Source organism: Echinops telfairi, unplaced genomic scaffold (genome assembly GCF_000313985.2).
Source record: "Echinops telfairi isolate 266 unplaced genomic scaffold, ASM31398v2 ScPeMD7_2;HRSCAF=8, whole genome shotgun sequence".
NCBI classification, from domain to species: Eukaryota; Metazoa; Chordata; class Mammalia; order Afrosoricida; family Tenrecidae; genus Echinops; species Echinops telfairi.
Window position 1 is genome coordinate 70,329,835 of NW_022103898.1, and position 11,183 is coordinate 70,341,017.

General features: G+C 46.1%; 1 protein-coding gene across 1 annotated transcript in view; it reads left to right on the plus strand.

The window, feature by feature from the left end:
- PPM1H (protein phosphatase, Mg2+/Mn2+ dependent 1H) overlaps window positions 1-11,183 on the plus strand; it is a gene marked incomplete at its 5' end in the record, with an annotated part of 349,303 nt that overhangs the window by 179,692 nt on the left and 158,428 nt on the right. The window lies entirely within an intron of this gene.

The following is an 11,183-nucleotide window of genomic DNA, read 5'->3' on the forward strand; positions in this document are numbered from 1 at the left end:
CCGATGTGGGTTGTTGCTTAGTTATGATCTCAGGAGTCAGCCTTTGCTTTGTTACCTTTTCGTTTGTGCTTTGTGGAATACATGGTTCACACTCAGGCACAGGCAGTGTGGTAAGGAGGTGATTTGGAAACCTGGCACATTGAGATGTGTATATTCATGTGTCCGGTGCAAAGACATTGATCGAAAGACCCTTGCCCAGTCCCGGGGTCCGGTATGGAGGGCCCAGCCGTGAGCAGCGAGCTCTCTGTGGGAGCGTCCAGGCTGTGGGGAGGAACCAGATGCCCGGCTGAGCCCCACAGACCCCGCTTCTAATTTAATCCTCATGACAGTCCTCTCCAGGAACGTAGACAGTTTAAGTAAATTGTAAAAACCCAGTAGAAGTCCTTTGGAGGAAGTCCTCGGGCGTGACCTTGCCGCAGCTTTGATGTGGTTAGCCCCGCCCTCCTTGAAAGGTTTCCTCATGTGGTCCTAAACGACCGTGTCCCCACATCACACACGTCCCTACCCATCCCCCGTCACTCCCAGACTGCTCTGCCTGCAGCCCCCAGTGCCCTCGCACAGTTCAGCCCAGTATGTTGGGGGTCTTTGAACATTTCCTCTGCTTTCCACCCGACAGACAGCCTCAAAGCAGTCTGTCTGCCCAGCGCAGGTGGTTCTCTCTCTCTCCAGTCACCAGACGGTGATTGACCTGTCTTTGTGGAGCTGGCTCTGGCCAGAGAGCACAGTGGCCCCTGTTTCAATGAGGAGTCAGTGAGGGGTCCCATGAAGAATCCCACTGAAGCAGCTGAGCTCGTCTGTTCCCTGGTCTCTTGCCCTGGGTTCACCCAGCAAACCTTCACTGCCGCCAGGTGACTCCGACTCACCGTGACCCTGGAGGCCAGGTAGAACTGGCCTTGGGTTTCTGAGTATACATCTTTGCAGAAGTCGACAACTTCATCTTTCTCCTGGGGAGCAGCTGGGGGTTTCAAACTACCAACCTTTCGGTTGTCAGCCCAATGCGTGACCCACTACTTCACCAGGCCTCCCTAGCAGTGCCCTTGAATAAGCCAGGGCACCGATTTTTCCTCTTCTTGAAACATTTTCCAACCCTCGTGCCCCCTTTTTCTTCCCCAAGAGTACTAGACTACTCCTGGGGAGTCTGGCATTAATTTAGCTAATATTCCGTAGCCTCGTTTTCTGAGGTCACGAGAGGGTCCCAAAGATGTGTCTAAGGGATGTTGGATGTCCCTCAGTGGAAGTGTCAGCCCGTTGCTCTTCTGGAGGAAGCGGCATTCGGTGACACATAGCAACAGCACTCTGGAGGGAAGGGAAGGGACGAGAGTCCAAACTCAAGCCTGGTCACTCTGGGCCTATTACCGCTAGTTTAAGCCTCTGTAAAATGAGGGTCACAAAGACGGCTGTGAGGGGGATGAGATTCGGTATGGAAGCTGCTTAGCCCACTACCTGACACAGAGGGAGCCGCCAATGATTGTTGACTTTGGTTGTTAGGAATGTGTTGCCCTTTTGAATGAGTAGCTGTGGAAGAGAAAAATAAATCACACGAGAGTAGGGGCTATTTTTCATTTATCAACGCATCAGAAGGCTGACTCCTGCCTGTGGAATAGAAGAATACGGTTCTTAGCATCTCCTTCCTTACTTGTGGTGTAAGGAGCTATCTAATGGAAGGTGTGGGGTTCAAAGCACAGAGCAGACCCAAGGAGTCACACGCTCAGCCTCTCTGTCACATCACACCTGGCAGTGGAAGCAGGTCCCTGGGGGACTAACTCCCTCATGGGTGTTGGAGTCAGGTCAGCCTCCGGCTCCTGGCGACCGTGTGAGCAGTAAAATGCTGGTCAGCCCTTTGATATCCCAGACTGGTTGTAGATTGTGCTGTTGGCATCCACGGAGTTTGCACTGATCTTCAGAAAGGAACCATCAGACCTTCTGAGTCTGTGTTAGTCTGGAAGCTACCCTGAAAACTGTTCAGCATCCTTGCAGCGCCCAAGCCTCAACTGGCAGATGTTGGCCGTACATGAAGCGCACTGCCTGGGAATCAAACCTGCGTCTCTTGCATGTTGTCGTTATTGTCTGGTGCCATTGAGTCATGCCAACTCTAAATGACAGAAGGAAACGCTGCCCCACCCCACGCCATCCTCACACTGCTATGTTTGAGCCCGTGGTTACAGCCACTAACTATGTCAATCCATCTTGTCAAGGGCTTCCACTTTGTTGCTGCCCTACCATTTTACCAAGCACGATGGCCTTTTCCAGGGACTGGTCGCTCCTGACAGCATGTCCACAGTAGGTGATACCAAGTTTCACCATCCTTGCCTCTAAGGAGCACTCTGGCTGTCCATCTTCCAAGACAGACTTGGTCTTGTGTTTGTTCTTTTGCCAGCCCGTGTACTTCAGTATTTTTTGTCAGCACAATCGTTCAATGCATCCGTTCTTCTGCAGTCTCCTTGTTCAGTGTCCAACTTTCCCATGCAGATGAGGTGATGAAAACACCATCGCTTTGGGTCTTCATCCTCAAAGTAACGTTCCTCCTCTTCCACTCCTTAAAGAGGTCCTGTGCAGCAAAGTTATCCAACGTGACGGGGCCTTTGATCTCTTGGCTGCCGCAGCCATCAGCATGAATTGTGGATCCACTTTCCTCTGTTTGTCATGATGTTACCTCTTGGTCCAGTTGTGGGGATTTGGGTCTTCTTTCCATTGAATTGTAATCCACACTGAAGGCTACAAACTCGGATCTTCATCAGGAAGTGCTTCAAGTCCTCCTCATTTTCCGCAAATTTATGTCATCAGCATATTGCAGGTGGTTAATAAGCCTTCCTCCAATCCTAATGCTTCATTCTTCTTCATATAACTCAGCGTCTTAATTTCACTCTGCATATGGGTTGAGGAAATAGGCGGAGAGGACACAACCCTGACGTGCACTGTTCCTGATTTTAAACTGAAGTTATTGCTGCATGAAGGGGAGCACTCCCTGGGCTGTGATACTGAAAAGGAATGGTGCTTCATTTGTGTATCTTGGTCTTACTGTATTTGTCTGCCACCCTTCCTGCCCTGTGCCTGGTCTTCGGGTGCTCTAGTACATGGCAGCATATAGGCCTTTGCCCTCTCTAGGCAGTGTTCAGTAGGGGGTGGAAACCAAGGGAGCCCCCTGCTTTGAAACCCATTGAGACGGGGCTGCGTCCAGAAAGCAACGCTAAGGGAGCTTTTGAGACAAGTGCCTGGGCGCTCAGTGCGACTCTGCTTTCTCCTTCAGGACCTACAGATAGCACACGAGAGGAGCTCCTACAATATATCCGGTGGCTGCACGGCCCTCGTTGTCATCTGCCTCCTGGGGAAACTGTATGTGGCCAATGCTGGGGACAGTAGGTAAGCAAATTAACCTCCCGGTTCTGACCGATTCCTAATGCTTTCTAGTAGTTTAAAACGTCACTATATAAAATGACTAGAATAGAAAAACAATTCTGCAAGTGTTGGAGAAGACAAGCCTCCTACTCCTGAACAAACAGGCACTTACAACAAGTTGCTGTGGAAAAGTAAGGGCAGTGCATGTCAGAAGGCCTTCGAAATGTTCATGGGAGAATTGAGCTAAAAGATCATGAACCGTTCCCTGAACTCTTTATATTCATAGCTTTACTGGCAAGGAATTCACATAGCCTACAACTGAGTCTTCAGTCATATGAAGAGTTGTACAATCATGACTGCTATCAGTTGTAGTGTTCCGTGAACTTTCTGAAGGCTCCTCATATCTCTCTGCCCTTCCATGGGTACAGTAAGTTGGGAACCGCTCAACAGACGTGAACAACAGCAATCTCAACCGGTTGTTTTCCAATTCGTGTTGCCCCCGAGCCTGCTTTTCTGTGGAAGTTTAGGAATGGCATTGACATATGAGAGAGATGAGGAGGAGGAAACAGGGTGGGAGTGCAGTGGGTATTTGGAGGGCGTCCCTGAAAAATGCCAGCAACAGAGCCTTCCTGCTGATTCCACCTGAGCTCTGTGGTTTTACGTTGTCCCCTCTGGGAGCAGGGGGGTTTTCTTTTACATGCTCACACCCTTAGAGGCTGAAGCCCTTTGAGGGATATCACTAAGGAAATTGCAGACACGAGTTTGTGGTGAACTCTTACTTTATCCAGCATTGTTGGGGGGATAAGATAAACGTGTATATTCATTTCAAGTAGCATACATCTTCATTTTCAGTGCAGAGAATTTTTTAATTATGTGTTTCATGAAAAACCGGATAAGTCTCACACTCTGCCTCCTTAGGAACAAAATCTGCTGTCTTTATCATGGGGCCCTTTCCTGAAGAGTGATTCTTTATTCTAGAAGGAATGGACCTTAAACAGCTGTCCTTGGAAGATGAGTGGTCTCCCTGCGAGGCTGCAGTCTTGGCCTGCTCTGATTCTGCTTTCTTCCTCTGTAACTTAGAGGAGGAAGCCAGCCGGAACTCTAACTATGGTGACCAAGCTCTGTTCCCCTACCTCTGTTGCTCTTCCCGTTCCCTCTCCCTGACTCAAGCTGTTACTGCTGCCTCTGCAGCCTGGAAGGCAGATTCCCTGGCCGTGATCAAAGAATTCACCCAAGTGTACTCCTTTCTACTCACAAAGCGAGAGATTCACACATGAGGAAAGTGCCCATTCACCCTGGAAAGCATCTTTGCCCAGCCTTGCTCACTGAATATTTTGGACAGCAGAGAAGAGTGGATGGTTGAGGCCCACTATATTCTGGTGGTTTAACATTGGTGGTTTTTGAAAGCCCATTTATTTTAAAACTCTATATGAATTTTCTGTGCCACTCTATCAAATACCTCAGATTTCACTCTAAAAAGAAGTTTCACTCTAAAGATAATGTTAAGGGGGTACCAGATGCTGGATTGTTCCCTTGGCCTTGTGCACGTCCTGGTTTTAGATAGATTCCCACTTGATTGAGCCAACGGAATGGAGCCAGCCAGGAGTACAGAGGCACCCAGGAAGGAGCTTAGCAGCCCAGGCCTGTAGGGGCCCCTGGAGGGGCGCTGCTCCACTGGGGAAGAGCGGGGACAGGAGAGAATGAGAAGAGATACTCTGACCTCTCTCTCTTCCCACCCTCCTCTCTCTTGCCTGTCTTCCCATTGAAGAAACCTGGCTGGAAGGCATCCTACTATAGGACAGCCTGGGGAATGTCACTGAGAGAGGGCAGCCTGCGGGGGCCTAACTGCATCCAGAGCTGGATCCAGACTGCACCTCAGGAAATAGGCAAGGGCACCATAACCAGCACACCTACACGCCTTTCTTCCCTGCCCTGGGGGTTGAGCAGCTGAGACATGAGAACCTCCAGTCTTCCTCAGCTTTTAAAACCTTCTTGTTCATTATTCTTCTTCGTTTTACATCTTAAACTTGTTGAGAAACAAAGGAGCTGATAAGGAGGTCATTCGTTCTGTCCCTGTGAGTAAGACTGAATGGGAGCTTTGTCTGGGTCCTTTTACATGACTATGCTTCTGTTTTAAAGAAAACAAAACAAAAGTGAAATGATAAGTGCTGGAGAGGCTGTGGAGAGACTGGAACCCTTCTAACCTACTGAGGGGACATAAATCAGTACAACCCCCGGGTAGCTTTCTCAAACACCGGTGCTTGGAAATACTATATGACCCAGAAATCCCTCTATTTGGTGTATACCCTAAAGAAATAAGAGCTATAGCGCCAACAGAATTATTGCACGCCCATGTTCATCACAGCACTGTTCACAGCAGCTGGAAAGTGTAAACAACCTAAATGGCCATCCGTAGGAGAATGGATGAGGACACTCTGGTCTAGACACGCAATGGAGCCCTACACATCGCTAAAGAGTACTGATGAACCTGAAAACCACCACGTGCTGTGGAGGCACATCATACTGAGTGACGTTATTGTTGTTAGGTGCCATTGAGTTGGCTCTGGGACACTACACACAACAGAAGGACACACCCACGACCCTGCACCAGCCTCACAATTGTCCCTGTGCCTGAGCCCATTGATGCAGCCACTGTGTCAGGCGGACTCGTCAAGGACCTTCCTCTTTGTCGCTGCCCTTCCACTTTACCAAACGTGATGTCCATCTCCAGGGATAGGTCTGTCCTGACCATATGCCTAAAGCCTGTACAACAAATCTCACCATCCTTGCCTCCAAAGAGCACTCTGGCCTTACTCTTCCAATGCAGATCGGTTTGTCCTTTTAGCAGTCTTTGGTACTTTCAGTACTCTTCTCCGCACCACAGTTCAAGTGCATCTATTCCTCTGTGGGCTTCCTTATTCAATGCCCAACTTTCACAGGCATAGGATGCAGTAGAGAACACCCTGGCTTGGGTCAGATGCTCATTAGAGCTCAAAGAAGCATCTTGCTCTTCAATACTCTAAAGAGGGCTTGTGCAGAAGATTTACCTAATGCAAAACATCTTTTCCCTTTTTGAAATTTTAATACATCATTTTATTGGGGGCTTTAGAGCTTTTATAACTATCCAGACATCAATTGTGTCACGCACATTTGTACATATGTTTCCATCACTTTTTTCAAAACATTTTCAATTTGAGCCTTTGGTATCCGCTCCTCTTTTTTCCTCTCCTATCCCCACCCTTCCACCCTCATGAACCCCTCATAAATCTTACACCATCTGCTGTCTCCCTTCACTCATGTTTCTGTTGTTCATCACGGGGGGTGGCAGTTATACATTGATCGTTGAAATCGGTTCCTCCTTTCTTCCCCCACCTACCCCCTACCCGCATGGTGTCACTACTTCCATTATTGTTCCTGGATTCCATTTGTGGAGAGCTCTTATCTGTACCAGTATGCATGCTCTGGTCTTGCCGAATTTGTAAGGTAGAACTGGGGTCATAATAGTGGTGAAGAGGAAGCTTTAAAGAACTAGAGGAATGTTGTGTGTTTCATCAGTACTATACTGCACCCTGGCTGGCTCGCCCCTTCCTTGTGACCGTCTGTGAGGGGATGTCCAATTTTCTATAGATGGGCTTTGAGTCTCCACTCCACCCCCCTCGTTCAAATTGATATGATTGTTTTGAGTCTTCTGATACCTGATCTTGTTGACACCTTGTGATCACACAGGCTGGTGTGCTTCTTCCATGTGGGCTTTGTTGCTTCTCAGCTAGATGATCACTTATTTACCTTCAAGCCTTTAAGACCTCAGACGCTATGTCTTTTAATAGCTGGGCACCATCAGCTTTCTTCACCACATAATGTAATACAACTTTTGATCTCTTGATTGTTGCTTCCATGCACATTGATTATGGATCCTAGTAAAACAAACTCCTTGAAAATTTCAACCTTTTCTCCATATATCATGATGTTCCCTATTGATCCCGTGGTGAGGATTTTGGTTTTCCTTACATTGAGATGTAATCCACACCGAAGGCTACCATCTTTGATCTCCATCAGCAAGTGCTTTAATTCCTCCTCACTTTCAGCAAGCAAGATTGTGTCATCTGCCCATGGCAGGTTGTTAATAAACCTTCTTGCAATCCTGATGCTGCACCTTTCTTCATGTAACCCAGCTTCTTTGATGATATGTGCAGCATTCCAGATTGAGCAAGTATAGTGAGAGGATACAACCTCGACACACATTTCCTGATTTTAAACCTTGCAGCATCCCCTTGTTCTGGTCACACAACTGCCTCTTAGTCCCAGTTCCAAATGAGCACAATGAAATGTTCCAGAATTCCCATTCTTCTCAAGGTTATCCACAGTTTATTAGGGTCCACACAGTTGAATGCCTTTGCATAATCAATGAAACACAGTAAACATCTCTCTGGTATTCTCTGCTTTCTGCCAAGATCCATCAGACATCAGCAATGATATCCCTTGGTCCACATCCTCGTCTGAATCCGGCCTGAACTTCTGGCAGTTCTCTGTCAATGTGCTGCTGTAACCATAGCTGGATGATTTTATGTAAAATTTCACTTGTGCATCATATCAGTGATAGCGCTCTATAGTTTGAGAGTCTGTTGGAGATCATCTTTCTTTGGAATAGGCACAAATATGGATCTTTTCCAGTAAGTTGGCCAGGTAGTTGGACAAATTTCCTGGCATAGGCAAGTGAGTGCGTCCAGTCCTTCTTCAGCTTTCTGAAACATTTCAGGGTGTTCTGTCAATTCCTGGAGCCTTGTTTTTGACTAATGAGTCAAGTTAGACAATATCAAAAGGACAAAGATGGCTGTTTAAAAGTCAAAGCCAAAAAACAAGTTAAAGGTTTTCATACCAAAAGAATCAGACTTGTTTGGTGCTCAGGAATAGGAGGGAAGAGAGAGAAGGAGAAGCAATGGGCTAAGGGGTAGGCAGGGGTGGACGTGCATGAAGGGGAAGATAATGTCCTGTAAGAGGGAGGAGAGAAAAAAGAGGGCAGGACACTATCGGGAGGTTTGATAAGTTGTTTAAATTGTTGAATACAAAAATAGTGTTCTGAAATGTAAACTCTCACCTAATCCATAATAAAAGTTTTTTTTAAAAATGAGACTGCCTTTCTAGTCCTTGTAGTGACTGAGTCCCCGACTCCCTGTATTTCAGTCTCACCCCTCCTGCTTCAGAAAAGGCCCTCTTGTCTGATGACCCCAAAGGAGCCCTGGTGGCACAGTGGTTATGCATTGGTCTGCTAACTGCAAGTTCAATAGTTTAAAACCACCAGCCACTTTGTAGCAGAAAAATTGGGGCTTTCTACTCCCATTAAGAGTTACAGACGTGAAGTACTAGAGTAGAGATCCAATGTTGTTCTGCTACCTTAATACTAAGCCTATAAACATATGCATATAGATCTATTTCCCTAAAGTTATATATAAATATATTTACATATGTACATGTCGGTATTTAGACCGCTGTAAATACCCTTTGCCTCCTAGTTCTTTCCTCTATTTCCTTTTACTTTCCTCTTATCTCACTATCATGTTCAGCCTTCTTTGGGGTTTCAGTAATTCCTCTCGGTGACATTGCCCTTAATCAAGCCCTACTAGGCCTCCTACATCCTTCTTGCCATAGATTTTAGATCACTTGTTGTTCCCTTGTCCCTGGGGTTGTTAACACCACAACGCAAGAACACTTTGTTATATTAAACTGGCATTCCATGATGCTGACTTACCCAACACGATCGCTGAAGCCAAAGCGGGTGCATAAGCAAATGTGGTGAAGATAGCTCATGGTGCCTGGCTATCCAAAGATACAGCATCTGGAGTTTTAAAGGCTTGAAGATAAACAAGCAGCCATCTAGCTCAGAAGCAACAGAGTCCACATGGAAGAAGCACACCAGCCTGTGTGATCACGAGGTGTCGATAGGATCAGGTATCAGGCATCAAAGACCCAGAACAAAAAATCATATCATTAAGAATGAGGGGGAGTGTGGAGTGGAGACCCAAAGCCCATTGGTAAGCAATTGGACATCCCCTTGACAGAAGGGTCGAGGGGAGGCGACAAGCCAGTCAGGGTGTAGTATAGCACCGATGAAACATACAATTTTCCTCTAGTTCCTTAATATCTCCTCCCCACTCCCACAATCATGACCCCAATTCTGCCTTACAAACCAGGCTAGACCAGATGATGTACATAGGTACAGATAAGAGCTGGAAACACAGGGAATCTAGGACAGATGAACCCCTAAGGACCAATATTGAGAGTACCCATACCAGGACGGTAAGAGGAAGGTAGGAGGGAGAAAGGGGAACTGATTGCAATGATCTACCTATAACCCCCCTCCCTGAGGGGTGGACAGCAGAAAAGTGGGTAAATGGAGACATTGGTCAGTGTAAGACATGAAAAAATAATAGTAATTTATACATTATCAAGGGTTTGTGAGGGAGGGAGGATTGTTGAGGGCGGGGGGAAAATGAGAAGCTGATACTAAAGGCTCAAGTAGAAAGCAAATGTTTTGAAAATGATGATGGCAACAAATGTGCAAATGTGCTTGACACAATGGATGGATGGATGGATTATGATAAGAGTTGTATGAGCCCTCAATAAAATGATTTTTTTTTAAATTAGTTAGTCTTGGAAACTCACCAGGGCAGTTCTACCCTGTCCTATAGGGTCACTATGAGTCAGAATTGACTTTATGGCAGTGGGTTTGGTTTTGAACCACTTAATCATCCAGGACTTTGTGTCTTGCATCCTGGAAGATCTTATGATTCCAAGTGTTCATTGTTCTAGGTGTACACAAACACACACACACACACACACACACACTTGTGATGCCTATTTCCACACCAGACCTGACTTTCCTCATCTGTACTGATAGTATTAGACTAGAGCATTTCCAAAAATTCTGTCACCACAGAGATTATTCTATGGAAAAGGGCTTTTCTAAAAGTTGTCAAAGTTAATTACATTGGTCATACTCTGACCCAGATATTAATGTGGGGTTTATGACTGATCATTTAGTTTTGCTGTTAAGTTACAGTAGAAGCCAAAGAGCAATGTGAGTTGGTATTTATATATACCGACCAAAGGATAGCTAATAGAACACTTGCTCATTGAGATGCTGCTCTCAGCACTTATACATATGAACAGTAGATAATTCACCTCATCTTCTATGAGATCTTTGCCTAGTTTACATAGTAGAAATATATTATGAGTGGTTACATTTGTTAAAATGCTCAGTTATTCCCAGGAAACACCAGCTCCAGGAATCCCTTTGGAAACGGAGGTCCATTCTCATTTATGGGCAAGCAGTTATGAATGCGAAGACTCGATTTAAACCAAGAATTGGAGATGACAGCAGACCCCAGCAGCAGGGCCTTGATTAATGAAATGATCGTTTTTCTTCTTCATTGCCAGCTATTGGCAGCTGTGTTTACATTACATCCGGACAATCTTGAGAGTGACAGTTAATCTTTACTGTACATTCATACTCCAGAGAGGAGAACTTCAGACTTGTTTGATTTAGAAGCTATTGGTAGTTAGGAAAGAGCCCTGGTGTTGCAGTCAATTAAGTGACAATTAAGTTGGGCAGCTAACTGCATGTCAGCGATTCAAATCAACAGCAGCTTCCCAGGAGGAAGAGGAGAGTTTCCACTCCGGTAAAGCCCTACAGCTTTGGAAACCATATAGGGCAGTTCTGCTCTGCCCTGTAGAACTGGGGAGGGAAGATATTTACTGCCAGGGGACATTTGGACATCTGTGACATCATTCACAGACCCTACAAAATTATCAACTCAAAATTTAGTCTACTGTATTTGCTCAGACATTTA